We start from the raw sequence: 15493 nt of genomic DNA, 5'->3' as shown, positions 1-15493 counted from the left end.
CGAAAATTTCTCGCGAGGCTTTTAAATCCCAACCCCCCCCACCCCCCGCAACACGGAGTTGTTCGCGGACCCTAAGTGACGAATCTCGCGCGAGAGAGAAAGAGGGGACAGGTTTTTGTCCACCCTGTTCGTAGAGTCCTGGACATTTGTTAATTTTTATTTTGTAACATTTTTTATTTTTTTTTATTTGATGTTGTTTAATTCTTCTTCTTCTAAGAATCCGACAAAGTCTCCAAAAAAAACCGACCCGAACCCAACAGAAGCTGAGCCCATCAACGTGGAGTCCCCTGGACACGCCACAACGCCACTCAAAAGCGAGGTGAGGTTTACCTGTAACAGTACTCGCATACAAGTGTTATTGTTTCTTTTTTATATTAATCTTTAACAGTCAAAAGTGTTCAATAGGTGTTGTTTTTTTGGGATCGTTTTATTCGCGATACATTCTCGCTCTCTCTCTCTCTTAATTTGTGTTGTATCGTTGCTTCTGCGCTACAACACAAGCCAAAGAGAGCGATCTTAACTAAACTGGTGTTGTTATTTTACCACATGTAAGGCCCCACTGAGCTACAATAGCTTCTTGTTTTTATATACGCGACCTGGCCATCACAAATGATAGCTTGACGAAGTGGGATTATCGTCGTCGTGTGGAGATGTGAGAGCAAGCCAGATGCTCTAAACGCCTCGTGTTGATTCTAAACGCCTCGTGTTGATTATAAACGTGGAGGGGAAACAACAATCCACGCGACCACGGGGAGTGAGAGAAAGAGAGACACAAAGTGCAAATATACAGCAGCAGGCGTCAGGGTCGGGATTGAACTCACGACCTCCTGTACACCAGGCGAGGTGTTTAATATCTCCTAGCCACCGTGATGATGATGAGAGAGAGAGCCACGCAAACTCCAAATATACAGCAGCAGGCGTCCTGTATACCAGGCAAGTTGGTGAACATCTCCTAGCCACCGTGATGATGATGAGAGACACACAAACTCAAAATATACAGCAGCAGGCGTCAGGATCGGGATCGAACCCACGACCTCCTGTACATCAGGCGAGATAGTTAACATCTCCTAGCCACCGTGATGATGATGAGAGAGAGACACGCAAACTCCAAATATACAGCAGCAGCAGGCGTCAGGATCAGGATAAACCCCACGACCTCCTGTACACCAGGCGAGGTAGTTAATATCTCCTAGCCACCGTGATGATGATGAGAGACACACAAACTCAAAATATACAGCAGCAGGCGTCAGGATCGGGATCGAACCCACGACCTCCTGTACACCAGGCGAGGTAGTCAACATCTCGAAGACCACGTGGCGCCCGATGGAGACCAGCAGCGCGCTCTGGGTCGTAAACAAAACAGGGACCCTCACCACACCGTGGCCTGCGTTTTGATGAATAATCAATTATAATTGATGAATATTCATCAATTAATTATAATGTATGCATCATTATAGGAATACGTTTTCATAAATTATAATTGTTGAATACTTATTTATAAATTATAATTGATGCATAATTATACGAATACTTTTTCATAAATTATAATTGATGAATAATTATTCATCAATTATAATTGGTGGTGTTTGGGGGGGTTGGGCCGACCTCCACTTTGAATTCTGGGGGGGCAGTCGATCAGGTGGGCCCCCCCCCAATATTTTATTTGTCTCGCACGGCCGCCAAACGTGCTACGTAAATGACGGCATTTTGATTACAAAAATAATGTAATTTAAACTGCGTTTTAAATCATTCGTTTTGTTCTTTTACACTGTTGTTGAAAACGGTGGGGCCCGAACTCGTAGCTTTGGGGGGGGGGGGGGGGGCAAGGCACCCCCCTGCCCCCACGCTGGTTACGCGACTCCAACCAGCCCAAAGAACCTTCAAGAACCATTGGGCAGTGGCGGCTACTGCAAAATCTCTCAGGGGGGGCAAATGTCTGGATGATTTATAAGGATAAGGTCCACCCATGCAAAGGATAAATTAACAGCTTAAGCATGTGTAATAAACGACTGGACCACGATGTCTGGCTCAGTGTCCTTTATTCGGTTCGTGCTGTACACCCACACGGCTGTCTTTACTCTGTAGCTTCTCCACGGTGCTGACTCCAATGTCGGCCCGATCCACAACAGCAGCCCCGCTGCTGTTTCTCTCACACAGCCCCCCCTTGGCTGTACTCGCTGCAACTCCTCTCTCTCTCTCCGCAGCTCCTCCTGGCAGCCACACCGCTGCCTCTAACACGCAGCCCTTCTGGCTGTCTCCTCTGCAGCTCCACACCACTCCGCAGCTTCCTCCTGGCAGCCACACCGCTGCCTCTAACACGCAGCCCTTCTGGCTGTCTCCTCTGCAGCTCCACACCACTCCGCAGCTTCCTCCTGGCAGCCACACCGCTGCCTCTAACACGCAGCCCTTCTGGCTGTCTCCTCTGCAGCTCCACACCACTCCGCAGCTTCCTCCTCTCTTCGGGGTTGGCTCCCGATGGCCGTCGGCGCCCCCCCCTCTTCTCACTCGCCCGCGTGGCCTCACTCTTTTCCGCTCACACCCCGACTGCCTTCCCCTTCCGGTTTACCCGCTTAAGGACCCGAACCTTCCACCCACGTCACATGACTCCACCCCCCGTGACGTCACATCCGGAAGGTCGCTTACGCCCGCATTACACCACCCTCCCCCGTAGAAAAATCCCAGCCGACCTCGGCTGACCAATAGCAAATCGTAATGCGGCGAACCGAGCTTCCCCCCCTAAAGGACACTAAGCATACAATGTAACAGCAAGAACAACAACAACAACGCAATTAACATCAACGAACGTACAAAAAGCATGCAATAAATACAACTGTAAGAAAAAAAATAACAAGACAGCAACAATCAACGAAACGTAAGCGATTTGGAACGTGTGCGGGTCGCCGGCCCGTCCCGGACGGTCGGCGGCCCACTCGCAGAACGGGAACGCGATGAAAGTCGAGGAATGACAGGGGTAATCCCCCTGTCGCAGCTGGAAGTCCACCGACGTCCCGTGTCCCTAAAGAGTTAGTCTTGGGCTTGTCCTGTGACCGTGCCCGCAGCTGGGTCGGAAGGGCTGCAGAGCTCGAAGGTCCCGCAGACCTGGCAGGCGTCCTCCGAGCAGGGCCCCTCGTCCCCCGCAATGTCACGGCCGGCCTGTCTGGAACAGGTACGACAGGCGCTCTAGCAAGATCAATGGACGCAGGCAGGGGAGAGTCAGCAGCAACAGACCCCGGCAAGGCAACATTGGGGGATGACGCATCATGTAAGGGAGCAACATATGGTTTCAAGCGCGACGTATGCACAACCCAGCGACGAGACCCAATCTGGACGCGTGCTGACTGTGGGTTGGGAACCGCAATGAGGCGTACGGGACCATGCCAGGGTTTGTGCAATTTCGGCGAGGTCCCCGGACGTACCTGTGGACAATGAAGCCAGGCTAGGTCCCCAACCTTCCAAGGGCACTCCCCCTCAGACCGTCGCGCATATCGCTCGTTCCGGGCCTGGGCTTTGGCCGTAGCCACGCGGGCATTCTCCCGCGCCTCCGTGACTCGGCGAACCGTGTCCTGAATGTATTCAGGAAGTGGTTTACGAGGTCCCTTCACCCCAGTTCCCAATTGCACATCCACCGGCGGCACGTTTTCCCGACCATACATAAGGTAAAACGGCGAATATCCTGTAGCCGCATGAGGCGTCATCCTGTACGCCGAAAGCACCCCGGGGATGTGCAGATCCCAATCTGATTGTTGTTCACTCACGGTATGGCAAAGCATGGCAGACAATGTCCTGTTCAGCCGTTCAACCATACCATCCGTCTGCGGATGGTATGGGGATGTCCGTACTTTCTTAGTCCCAAGGCCCGCGCACACTTCCGCCAATAATTTAGAAGAGAAATTCCTGCCCTGGTCCGTGAGGAGTCTCTCAGGCGCCCCCTTATCCATAATATACCCAAACAAAAAGGCGTCGGTAATGGCCGCGGCCGACTGATCGGGCAACGGCCAGGCCATCGGCCAACGGGAGAGGTACTCAACCCCTACCAGCAAATATTTATTACCCCTCGCCGATGGTGGAAAAGGTCCCAATATGTCCAGTGCCACCAATTCATTGACTCGAGACACCTGAATCGACTGGAGAGGCGGCACGTAAGGATGTTTCGGCGGCTTACGTCGTGCACACGCAGGGCACGCGCGCACGTGCCCTACGACATCTGTCGCCATGCCGTGCCAAAAATAATGACGTTGCAACGTCAACAAGGTCTTCTGCACCCCTAAATGTAAGAGAGTGTCACAATGGAGGGTTCTAATCAACTCGAATCGCAAGGACGTTGGTACCACCAGGCGCCAACGTTCCTGGAACCCCTCCCGCCACATAAGCAGACCATCTCGGAGAGCGGTTTGCGGCCCCATAGCCGTACTCGGACTCCCATTGTCCCTAGCAGACCGCTTCCGCAAGGACACCAATGACTCATCCATCATCTGTTCCCGGATCCAGACAGACCGCGGCAGATTCAAAACCCCGTCAGCCGGTCCCGGTTCCATCGGAGTGTCCGACTTCTCGACGGCCAACGTAAGCGGCTGAGGGGGGTTTGGAATCGGCGAACACCTATGCGTCCCCGACTCACATTTACAAGGGGCGCGCCCCGGTAATCTGGAAAGTGCGTCAGCGTTCGCATGGCGCACTCCCTTCCGATGTTGAATTTGGAAGGAAAATTCCTGTAGCGTGTCCAACCAACGTGCCAACTGTCCGGATGGCTGGTCAATTTTAAGGGCATATTGCAAGGCCGCATGATCCGTACGCACAATAAAAGAACGACCGTAGAGGTATGGTCGAAATTGCCGTAGGAAAAAAACAACCGCCAATAGTTCTCTGCGAGTGACACAGTAGCGGGTTTCCGCAGGAGACAAGACTCGGCTACCATACGCCACGACACGCTCTACACCCCCTTTAGACTGTGATAACACCGCCCCAATACCTGTGTCACTCGCGTCCGTATCAAGAATGAATGGGTGATCGAAATCGGGATAATCCAATGTTGGGGCCGTGGCCAATAGATCACGCAGACTCCGAAAGGCCGCCTCCTCCGGTTGTCCCCAAACAAACTTCCGTCCTTTACCCGTAAGGAGATGCAAGGGCCTCGCAATCGTCGCAAAACCCGGCACAAATCTTCGGTAATACGAGGCAAATCCCAAAAACCGCCGAACATCCCCCACGGTGGCCGGAGTCGGCCAATCCCGGACGCACGCCGTCTTTTCCGGATCCGTGGACACTCCCTCAGCACTCACAATGTGCCCCAAATAGCGGACGGACCGTTGCAGTAGGTGACATTTCTTTGGTTTGAATTTCAATTTGGCAGAACGCATCCTCGTGAACACTGTCTCCAGCCGCGTCAAATGTTCATCAAATGTGCGGCTGAAGACAATAATATCGTCCAAATATATAAGACACGTCTCCCACTGCAACCCCGTCAAAACGAGCTCCATCAATCTTTGAAATGTAGCAGGGGCCGCATTCAATCCCATCGGGAGACAGTTGAATTGAAATAACCCCTGCGGCGTACGGAATGCGGTTTTCTCCCGTGAGGACTCGTCAAGGGGAAGCTGCCAAAATCCCGAAGAGAGGTCCAGTGTGGAAAAGAACTTAGCCCCCGACAATGCGTCGAGGGAGTCATCCATACGCGGCAGGGGGTACGCATCTGCCACCGATATCTTATTCAATTTGCGGAAATCAACACAAAATCGCAATTTGCCATCCTTCTTCTTAACCAAGACGACTGGAGCGCCCCATGGGCTGTTAGATGGCGATATAATGTCCGCAGCCAACATGTCTTCCACTGCCCCCCGTACGTGTTCTCGCTCCGCAGGACTCATCCGATGCGAATTTAATCGAATAGGGGCAGCATCGCCCGTCTCAATGTGATGGTAAAGCAACGAAGTGCGGCCCAAATCCAAATCATCGGAGCTGAACACATCGGAATATGTCAACAACAATTTACGCAGCGCACCACGTTGCTCCATGGACAGGGAAGAATTTCCGTCACATAATTGAGCAACCCAACGATCATCCGAACTCCTTGGCTCGGAAACCCCAGCAACAACTCCCCGGCTATGTGGACAATCATGGGTCGCAAACGCCGTAGTGGCATGTGCCACCACCGTACCGGCCGGGACACAGACGTTTTCTCCCCCCGCATTAAGCACCTGTAAAAACGGTAATTGATCCGGCCGGACGATGGTCTGTGCCCCCACTAACGCCAACCCGGTTGTTATCGTGGCGGACGGTGACAACAAGACCCCTACTGCTCCTAGCCGATCAGGCAGGGGCTTCCGATACCGCAAGGGTATAAGCATCTGTGTACCAGGTGGGATGTCCACAGATGCGACGGACAGCGCCTGCACTTGTACGGCCGAAGCAGGTCGCCCCCAGGGCGACGGCAGAAACGAGATTTGACGGCCCCCCGGCAGCTCAATACAATTCTCATTGATTTTGATCAAAATGGGCATCTTAGCCAAAAAATCGGTGCCTAACAAACAAGGAACCGCCAAAGTTCTCGATATCAACACAACACCCGAGGCCGACACATCCCCAATAGATATCTTAGCATCCACCTGACCCACGATACCCATGCTACCCCCGTTCGCAGCGACGCACGACCCATAAACCGGACGCACAGCCCCCGGCGGGATGCCCAACAGATGGAAAATGACATCCGAAATAATAGTCGCAGACGCGCCGGAGTCGACCAAAATGCGTACGTCCACCCCTTGTATAGACCCCGGTACAGTGGACGAGCCCGTAGCGGCCGCGACGACTCTCCGTGCCAACTTGCGCCACTGCGTGACCGAGCGACAAGGCCCCGTCGAAGGGCATGCTTTAACCACAACGTTAGGATGGCGCAACGACGGTGATGGGTGAGGTGTAAAGCCTTGCCGAGTGTCTGGTGCGTGCCGACATGCCTGTTTCGGAGGATCCTTAGCCGACTTGACCGGTGCCGAGGCCTCCTGCTGCGGCGGAGCCGGGAAGCGGGCCCAGCAGTCTCTGGCGTAGTGGCCCCTACGCCCGCAGCGGAAACATTCGGCCTCGTTGCGCCGAAGCGCAGGCCTCGCCTCCTGACGGCCCCGTTCTGGTAGCGCCGCGCGCGGTCTCGGCCCGCCGCGTCCCGTCCATGGAGCGGAGGCGGCCGTCAGTTGTTGAGGGCCCCGGTCATCTGGAACATAGACAGCCTGCGCAGGGTTCCACCCCAGCGCATCCCCTTCTTTGACGGGCCCCCCCGTCCACGCCGTCACTTGTTTCCAGCGACGGAGGTTGAATTGCGCATCGAGACACTTAGCAGCCGTCCGGGAAGTTAGCTTCTCATGCCCACACACAGGCATGGGGATCCCTAGATCCCGAGACAGCTCCAACATTTTCCCTAATATGAGAGGCTCGAGCAGGTCCTGTGGCGTCTCAGGATAAGCTGCCATGGCCAGCTCCAGCACCGCACCCCTGAACGCCACGGGCGACTCCTCTGGTGCTCGTTGTCGTTGAGCGAATCGCCGATGCGCATCATCTGGTGGCTCATAAGCATCGGCCATTTCTTGAAAAACACCACGTAAAGTTGCCTTCTTATCGGTCGTTATGGAACGGAAGAATCGGACAGATTCGTCGTCCAGGAGAGTCGGCAACACCTCCAAAGCCTCCGCATCGGTCCATCTTGCTGTGCGTACCGCCGCCAAGAAGCGGCAGGCGAACGCGCTCCAGTCCCCACCGACGGAAAATTCTTTAACCGTTGTAAGGTGGCGACTCCGACTCCTCTTCCCGCCGTCTTCCAATGGTGGTGGTTGTGATGGCAAATTCAAAATGGCGTCGGCCCGCGGCGTGGCCAAGATGGCGGTTTGGCGCCACGGAGCGCGCAAAATGGCGGCCTCTTGCCGCGTGGGCAATGGCGGCGGCAGGACAGGCAACGTGGCGGCCCGCGGAGCACCACTTGCATCATCCATCGTCCCTGGCGCGACGAGATGGCATAGATGCGCCAGGACGTCCTTAAGTGCCTCCAGTTGTACCGCCATCGCTTGCCATCGTTGATCCGCGTCTGATGATGTCGACGGACCCGCCAACCCGCCAACATCCTCCACTCCCGTTCCCGTGGTCGCCTCAGCCTGGCTCTCCTCCACCACCCCAACAGGATCCGTGGTTGGAGGGAGTTCGTCGTCGTCGGACGAAGAAGCCGATGCAGGCGCCGGATTAACTTTCTTCCTCACTTGTTTCGACATGCCGTTGCACTTCCGACACCAGTGTAATAAACGACTGGACCACGATGTCTGGCTCAGTGTCCTTTATTCGGTTCGTGCTGTACACCCACACGGCTGTCTTTACTCTGTAGCTTCTCCACGGTGCTGACTCCAATGTCGGCCCGATCCACAACAGCAGCCCCGCTGCTGTTTCTCTCACACAGCCCCCCCTTGGCTGTACTCGCTGCAACTCCTCTCTCTCTCTCCGCAGCTCCTCCTGGCAGCCACACCGCTGCCTCTAACACGCAGCCCTTCTGGCTGTCTCCTCTGCAGCTCCACACCACTCCGCAGCTTCCTCCTGGCAGCCACACCGCTGCCTCTAACACGCAGCCCTTCTGGCTGTCTCCTCTGCAGCTCCACACCACTCCGCAGCTTCCTCCTGGCAGCCACACCGCTGCCTCTAACACGCAGCCCTTCTGGCTGTCTCCTCTGCAGCTCCACACCACTCCGCAGCTTCCTCCTCTCTTCGGGGTTGGCTCCCGATGGCCGTCGGCGCCCCCCCCTCTTCTCACTCGCCCGCGTGGCCTCACTCTTTTCCGCTCACACCCCGACTGCCTTCCCCTTCCGGTTTACCCGCTTAAGGACCCGAACCTTCCACCCACGTCACATGACTCCACCCCCCGTGACGTCACATCCGGAAGGTCGCTTACGCCCGCATTACACATGTAAAGGCAATTTCACTTCTTTAATATTAATGAAAAATAAAGTGACTCTTACAATACATCTTGTTTGTTTCTATACTCACTATTAATACAATCCACTCAAGTTTCTTTTATTAAAGATTCCACTAGGTGGCGACAAATAATATTGTTGGATGCAACGTGCTTACGTATGATGACGTAAGCACGTTAGTGCGAGCCCTCCCGGAAGCCATAGAGAATGCATTGCAGCGCCCCCCGTTCGAAAAAAAACATCTTTGAATGTAAGTCTATGGGACCACTCTGGGCGATTCTCAGACGGAGTGAAATCGCCCAAAAAGAGGCGGTACTCCACAGAACGTGACATGACGCTGATTGGACTATATCCAGAGGCACAGAGACGGCTAGCGTGACTCTGTGGTTGAATGACATTGGTGGTGCGTCGCCCAATCGCCCTAATGAAGAAACCGCCCCTGCCATTGGGCATCCCGACTTGCACAAATACTTGCACTGGGTGTGGGACGGTAAATTAAGGATGATATGTTTCACACGGTCAGATAATGTAATGTTGCACTATATTTGCTTAAATGTAACGCAGTTGAACACATAGGCTTTCGCGACCAATATCATCCATAATATAGGTGGGGGGGGGGGGGGGTTGAGTTAGATCGCGTAAATATAAATGAGTCGTTAAACCCGCCACCACCCGAAACAGCCAATTAGTAAGGTTTGTCACGTAAACAGAACATGGCAATTCGTTACTAGTACAGCAACACCGGTGTGTTGGAGAGAAAATTCACAACATTTACAATCTGAGTACGACATTTCGCCAGTAATTACTGAAGTAATACATAAGTAAACTATTAAATACGCAATAATTATCATAATCGCATCACTTTCTCACATCACATTCTCATCAATTTATCTCTCATCACATTCTCTCTCATCACTTTCTTTCTCTCGATGCAGTCGTGTAGCGGTACAGATGCGATTCGCGGATATCCACGAATAACGAGGGAACATTGTATGGTAAAAAAAAAAATATTCCGGTGACTTCTTGGCACTTCGCTGCTCCTGACGCGGTTGTCCGGCTTGACCACCTGAATGTGAAATCGTAGTCGTTGCTCTCTGCATCTACATCAGCAGCCATACAGAAGAAGTCTTCCTGGCAGAAACTCTTCCTCAACTGGCGACGTGACGCTGGGAGGAGACCTCTCGTGGACGTCCTGCCCCGCGGTGTTTGCCGGCTTTGGCTGAGAGCTGCTACTGCTGTCCGCGCAGGGACTGGGGAGCGATGGACGGTTCGGCGATGTGCGCCGAGACCTCTGCTCTTCCCCTGACTCGGGACAGTCTTAATAAGGCTATTAAAGTGGAAAAGGAAGAGTTCCTGGAGAGTGGTAATAATATTAACAAGTGAACACGTGCAGTCAACTTAAGACGTACATAACACATGACGTGATTGCTAAGTACTTGCGTGGTGTTTGTGGTTTTCCCCAGATGCTTCTTCGGCCAACACCAGCTTCATCCCTTTCCTGACCGGTTATAGGATTAAAACCGAGGTTTGCGATGGTGAGCGTTTCATCAACACGTTAAACACACGCTTCTGTTGCACTCGACATCAGCAGTCGTGTTTCCAGCTACTTTATAGTGATAAGTGATCAATGGGGATCCGCAGTGGCAAGAAGTTAACTACCGCACCTGGTATACAGGAGGTCGTGGGTTCGATCTCAACGATGACCCCTGTATATTTGGAGTTTGAATTTTCTCCCTGTGGTCGCATGGATTTTTCTCCGGGTCCTCTGGTTTTTACCCTCCACATTGAGAGTATTTTGCTGCAATACATTTCCACAAGATAAGACACTTCGTTAAGCTATCATTTGTGGCCAGGTCACTCCTCAAACAGAGCTGTGTAGCTCAGTGGGCCTTACCTGGTAAAAAATAGTTTAGTTTTTTAATTAGCATTTACAGATATTATTGCTTAACTAGAATATACCTGTAAAAACTTGCAGACTTTGTTCCCTCCCCTCCCCAAAATACTCCCATTTGTGCCCTCCCACAGACTTAAGCGTAGAAATACATGTATAAATACAAGCTCAAATGCACAAAGACAAAGATCTCCCATATAGCCTTTAACCGACTGTTGGGGCAAGTGCTGTTAGCGAGCACCTATGAAGGCCGGCACAGCACACAAGGAGGTGGGTGGCCAGCACCATGCCTGGCTGCCTTTGTCTCCCTAGTGGCGAAATTTACACACCGTACGAGGTACTAATTTGAGGCTGAGTCGACCTAGGGGAGGCCCAGGACCGGTTCAGATAACCGTCACTGGTGTTGGCCTTGAGCGGGAATCAAACTCGTGTTGCTGCGTTCGTAGCGCAGCTCTCTAACCACTGCGCCACCGCTCCCTAATGCATACACATATACATACACATATATAATATACTTGCATAAGGATGAGCGGACTGCTGTATAAACTTGGTGACCTGAGTTTTGATTTCCAAATACGACTCAGTGGCAGGTGATGTCTGAGCTGGTACTGTCCCCCCTTCAACTCACACTTATCAGAGCAATGAAGTATGATCATACAACCCAATGACAACCAAAGTTTGGTGAGGCCTTCATCCAGCAGTGGATTGATAAAGGGCTGTAATTTAATATTATTAATAGGAAGTAATGAATATTAAGACATACTGTATATTCATCAGTAGGTAGCTGAATAATGATTAGGAAGCCACTGGAGTTATGTACTTTTTAATATAGATTGAAAACTAATTTGTTTAGAACTGCTCTTTGTGTTTAGCTTCTTGTCGTTCACCCGCACCTCCGTTTAGCACGGTTGGCTGCGTACGGTGCGAAAGAAATTCAACATACATGCGGCTTCACAGTCTTTTTTTTGGTCATGTTCTACTTTAGATGGAGAAGACTTGGAGAAAAATGTAGATCTCGTCATCGAATTCGTGACCTCATTGGCCCACGAGGCAGGAGAGACCTCACATGCTCCCAAAGCCGGCACGTCAAAGTTGCTGCAGCGTGGAGCATCTGAAGCGGTGAAACGTGAAAAAGCAGATGTCGGTTCCAGCACTCGCCGCATGTCTCTAGCATGCACAGTGGGAAGATCGATTTGGATGAGTGCCGTGCGCCAGAATGCGGAGCGGCAAAGGAAATGTAACTTGGCGCTCAAAGAGATTGGACTGCGCTGCGCCAAACCGTACAGCATGAAGCTCACCAGGAATTTCTTTAAGAAGCATAAAGCGCTGGGCGAGAGAGCTTATCACTGCGAACGGTGCGGACGAGGCTTTTTACAAAACGGTGCCTTTAAGCGCCATCGACGTATGCACACGAGAGGGAATCTGTATGGCTGTGACTTTAATGAGCACATGTTCAGGATCTACGGGAGTCTGAGTTACTATTGGAAAAGAGACAAGGGCGGAATGTGGTATCTTCGCAAGGGCTACGGCAAAGCCTACTTGCGCACAAACCAGCTGGGATATCACCAGGGTACACAGAGCAGTGAGAAATCATTTGGGACTTTTAAGCAGTCAAAAGCCTCGCTTTTCACCCAACTTAAGAACGAGCAGCGAATACACAGAGGGGATAATTGCCACCGCTGCGAAAAGTGCGGTGAAACGTTCTCAAAAGTCACAAAACTTAACAGCCATCAGTGCATACACAGGCAAGAAAAGCCCCATTGCTGCAAGGTGTGTAACAAAGTATTCTCGCTTGCCAAGCATCTGAACAATCATCAACACATACACATGAGAGATAAGCCTTTTATTTGCAAAGAGTGTGGAAAAGCCTTCTCACAAGTAACCCAGCTCAATAATCACTGGCGCATTCACACTGGGGAGAAACCCTTTCGCTGCAAGATGTGTGACAAAGCCTTTTCGCAGGTCACCAATCTTAACAATCACTATCGCACGCACACGGGGGAAAAGCCCTACCGGTGCCAGATATGCGGAAAAGCCTTCACACAAGTGACAAATCTGAACAATCACTACCGCACACACACAGGAGAAAAACCTTTTCGATGCAAGATGTGTGACAAGGCCTTTTCGCAGGTTGCTAATCTTAACAGTCACCAGCGCATACACCACCCAAAGTAGTAGCCTTTTCAGAGAAAGATGTGCTACATTGCTTTTTCCACACCGTAGTAATGTTAAGTGTTCACAGCAATAGAACTACCGTGTTATAATTCTCCAAAAAATATTTGCTGTTAACTTAAAACTTTTTGTAATGTGACTGAAAATTATAATTGCTTAGCATACTGACATGTTGACAGCATTTGGGGGAAATTGAGTTTGTAACCACGCGGTGCCCCAGAAGTCAGAGGGCTAAGCTGGCCTCGCTGAGTTTATGGATTCTCAAGATTCTCAAGTGTATCGATTTCATGGTCTCAACTTAGAGACTAATGACTAGGTGCCACGGTGGCGAGATATTAACTACCTTGCCTGGTGTACAGGAGATCGTGGGTTCGATCCCGACCCTGACACCTGTGGATTTTAATCTGGGTCCTCCGGTTTTGCCCTCCAAATTTAGAAACATGCATTTTAAGTATTTGTCTGCTATAAATACCCACTTGATAAGCCACTTAGTTGAGCTATCATTTGTGGCCAGACCGTTTCTGAAAAAAAGAGCTATTATAGCTCAATGGGCCTTGTTTGATAAAATAAAAAATAGATAGGTTTAGACTGCACACACACCCCCCAGCACCTCTGATGAGCACGTTTGGCTACGTACGGTGCGAAAGCAGGTGAACATACATACACCATCACATTTCGTTTGGTTCTGCACGTAATGTGACTCAAACTCCAGCTCTGAGAAGGAACACATCCTGTGTGTATTCGTTTTAGCCCAGCCCAGGGGTAAAGCGATGCCCACATCCGTGATCTGTTCCCGAACATCAATCGTTGCAACTGCTTTGCGTGAGATGTGATTTCTGTGGAAATGCTTCACCCTCTTTTCAGGTAACAGCATTACATTTGCATGAATCGTAAATCAGAACCGGTTAATCCGTGTGTGTGTATATGTTTAACATGTGTCGGACCGTACGAAGCCAACCGTGCTTATAGTTAAATGCATCAAGCAGTGGTTCTTAACGTTTACTCCAGCCTTCAGCCCTTCGCTTCTAAATCGTAAACAAACAATTACAATGTGAATAAGTACCTAGGTTTGATGAAACAAAGTAGTTGTGTTGGGGCCGCTGGTCCCCGAAGTCCCTCCCTGCTCCGTACCTATGGCAGGGGCTCTGCCGTTCGTCGACCCCTCGCTACTCTGCGAGCAGCTGCTGCCGTCGCTGGGCTCATCGCCCGACGGCTCCCCTCCCTGGTCCGTCCCTCCGCGAGCTCGTGTGAGAGGCATAGCTCGCCGCACGCTCTCGTTCACCTGCAAACGCTGCATTGTCTCTCCATAAATCACGCGCTATTAAACGGGGGTCAGGGGTCGGAGGGCGAATGACGCTGCCCTCACACTGCGCGAGTCCCGGCGGCGATAGACGGAGCGGGGACCTGCGGACGCATCGACCCCTTCCCCCACACTACGAGCGCACACACCTGCACACACGCGACACCCACTCGTGCGCCGCTCTACGCAACGCTCCCACGTGGCGAGCCGCTGTGTACACAGCACCACACGCGTTCCCACCTCTCCGCGAGATCACACGGAGACACGGTCAGCTATTAAGGATTTATTGTTTGCTACCTGGAACTGGTTGTTGAGTCTATGCATCGACGAGGCTGGCCTATTCCACTACGCCTGTACCTATTCCCTATTTATCGGCTATGATCCTACTTCACCTCCTTACTCACTGTTAGGTGCCCACGGCGGTTCGTTGATCCTGTACTCGCAGCGTACCTCGATGCGTCTCACGGACGTTCGGGTCGCTGGGCTGGAGAGCGTTTTGTCGCCTGGCGCTGGAGTGAGAGAGAGCGATCTCTCCTTTGCGCCCCCTTTTTATCCTCCCTACATCAAAGGGATGCAGCTCCGAGCGTGATGGCGGCCCTCTCCCAGTTTTTCTTTAACAATGGACGCGCGCCCGCTGGCACGCGCACGGCGGCTCCGGGCGCCTTTGATATGCTAATCGGATGTGCTGCGGCGCCGATTCCAATGAATCCCCTTCTCATGCATGGCGCCGTGCTCCTGCGCACCATGCAGCGGCGTCCATCACCACGGTCCGCTGCGGAAGTTAAGCGCGGAGCCTCCGCATGTCTCCCCCACCTGCCCCATTAATTGCGCACTATGCGTCCGAGTCGCCTCTCTGATTATTTGCTATTCCCGCCCTATCCTTTAACTTCCCTAACGATGGCACCTACGCACTCGAGCCCGCTTTGGCACGCTAAACTATGCCGCCCCGTCCCTCCTCTGCCTGTCTCGTCGACCCGTGGGGGTGTGTGTGGAGGGATGCGTTTCAACCGCGGTGGCCGAATGCCCTTCGCCGCGACCATACCATCTTTAGGCCGGTCGCAGCGCCGCGGTGCAACATAGCGTCGGGGGAGGTCGTCCAATTCCCTGGTCGCCGGAAACCGTGAAAGTCAATCCCGATAAGGGCTTCTCGGATAAAAACCGGTCGATCAGGTGACCTCCCCTTCCAGCTCTATG

General features: G+C 52.3%; 1 long non-coding RNA gene across 2 annotated transcripts; it reads left to right on the top strand.

The window, feature by feature from the left end:
• The first annotated feature begins 57 nt into the window (after positions 1-57).
• LOC144717340 (uncharacterized) lies at positions 58-15488 on the top strand. Of its 2 annotated transcripts, none has more exons than XR_013585076.1 (4): positions 58-319; positions 10049-10299; positions 10400-10471; positions 11813-15488. It is a non-coding gene; the product is annotated as an uncharacterized LOC144717340 (long non-coding RNA). The 2 variants fall into 2 exon arrangements; XR_013585075.1 differs by having other exon boundaries at positions 10046-10299.
• Positions 15489-15493: the final 5 nt, after the last annotated feature.

Source organism: Lampetra planeri, chromosome 3 (genome assembly GCF_965212315.1).
Source record: "Lampetra planeri chromosome 3, kcLamPlan1.2.h2, whole genome shotgun sequence".
Taxonomy (NCBI): domain Eukaryota; kingdom Metazoa; phylum Chordata; class Hyperoartia; order Petromyzontiformes; family Petromyzontidae; genus Lampetra; species Lampetra planeri.
Note: the sequence above shows the minus strand (reverse complement) of the source record. Positions and strands in the feature narration are given on the sequence as shown.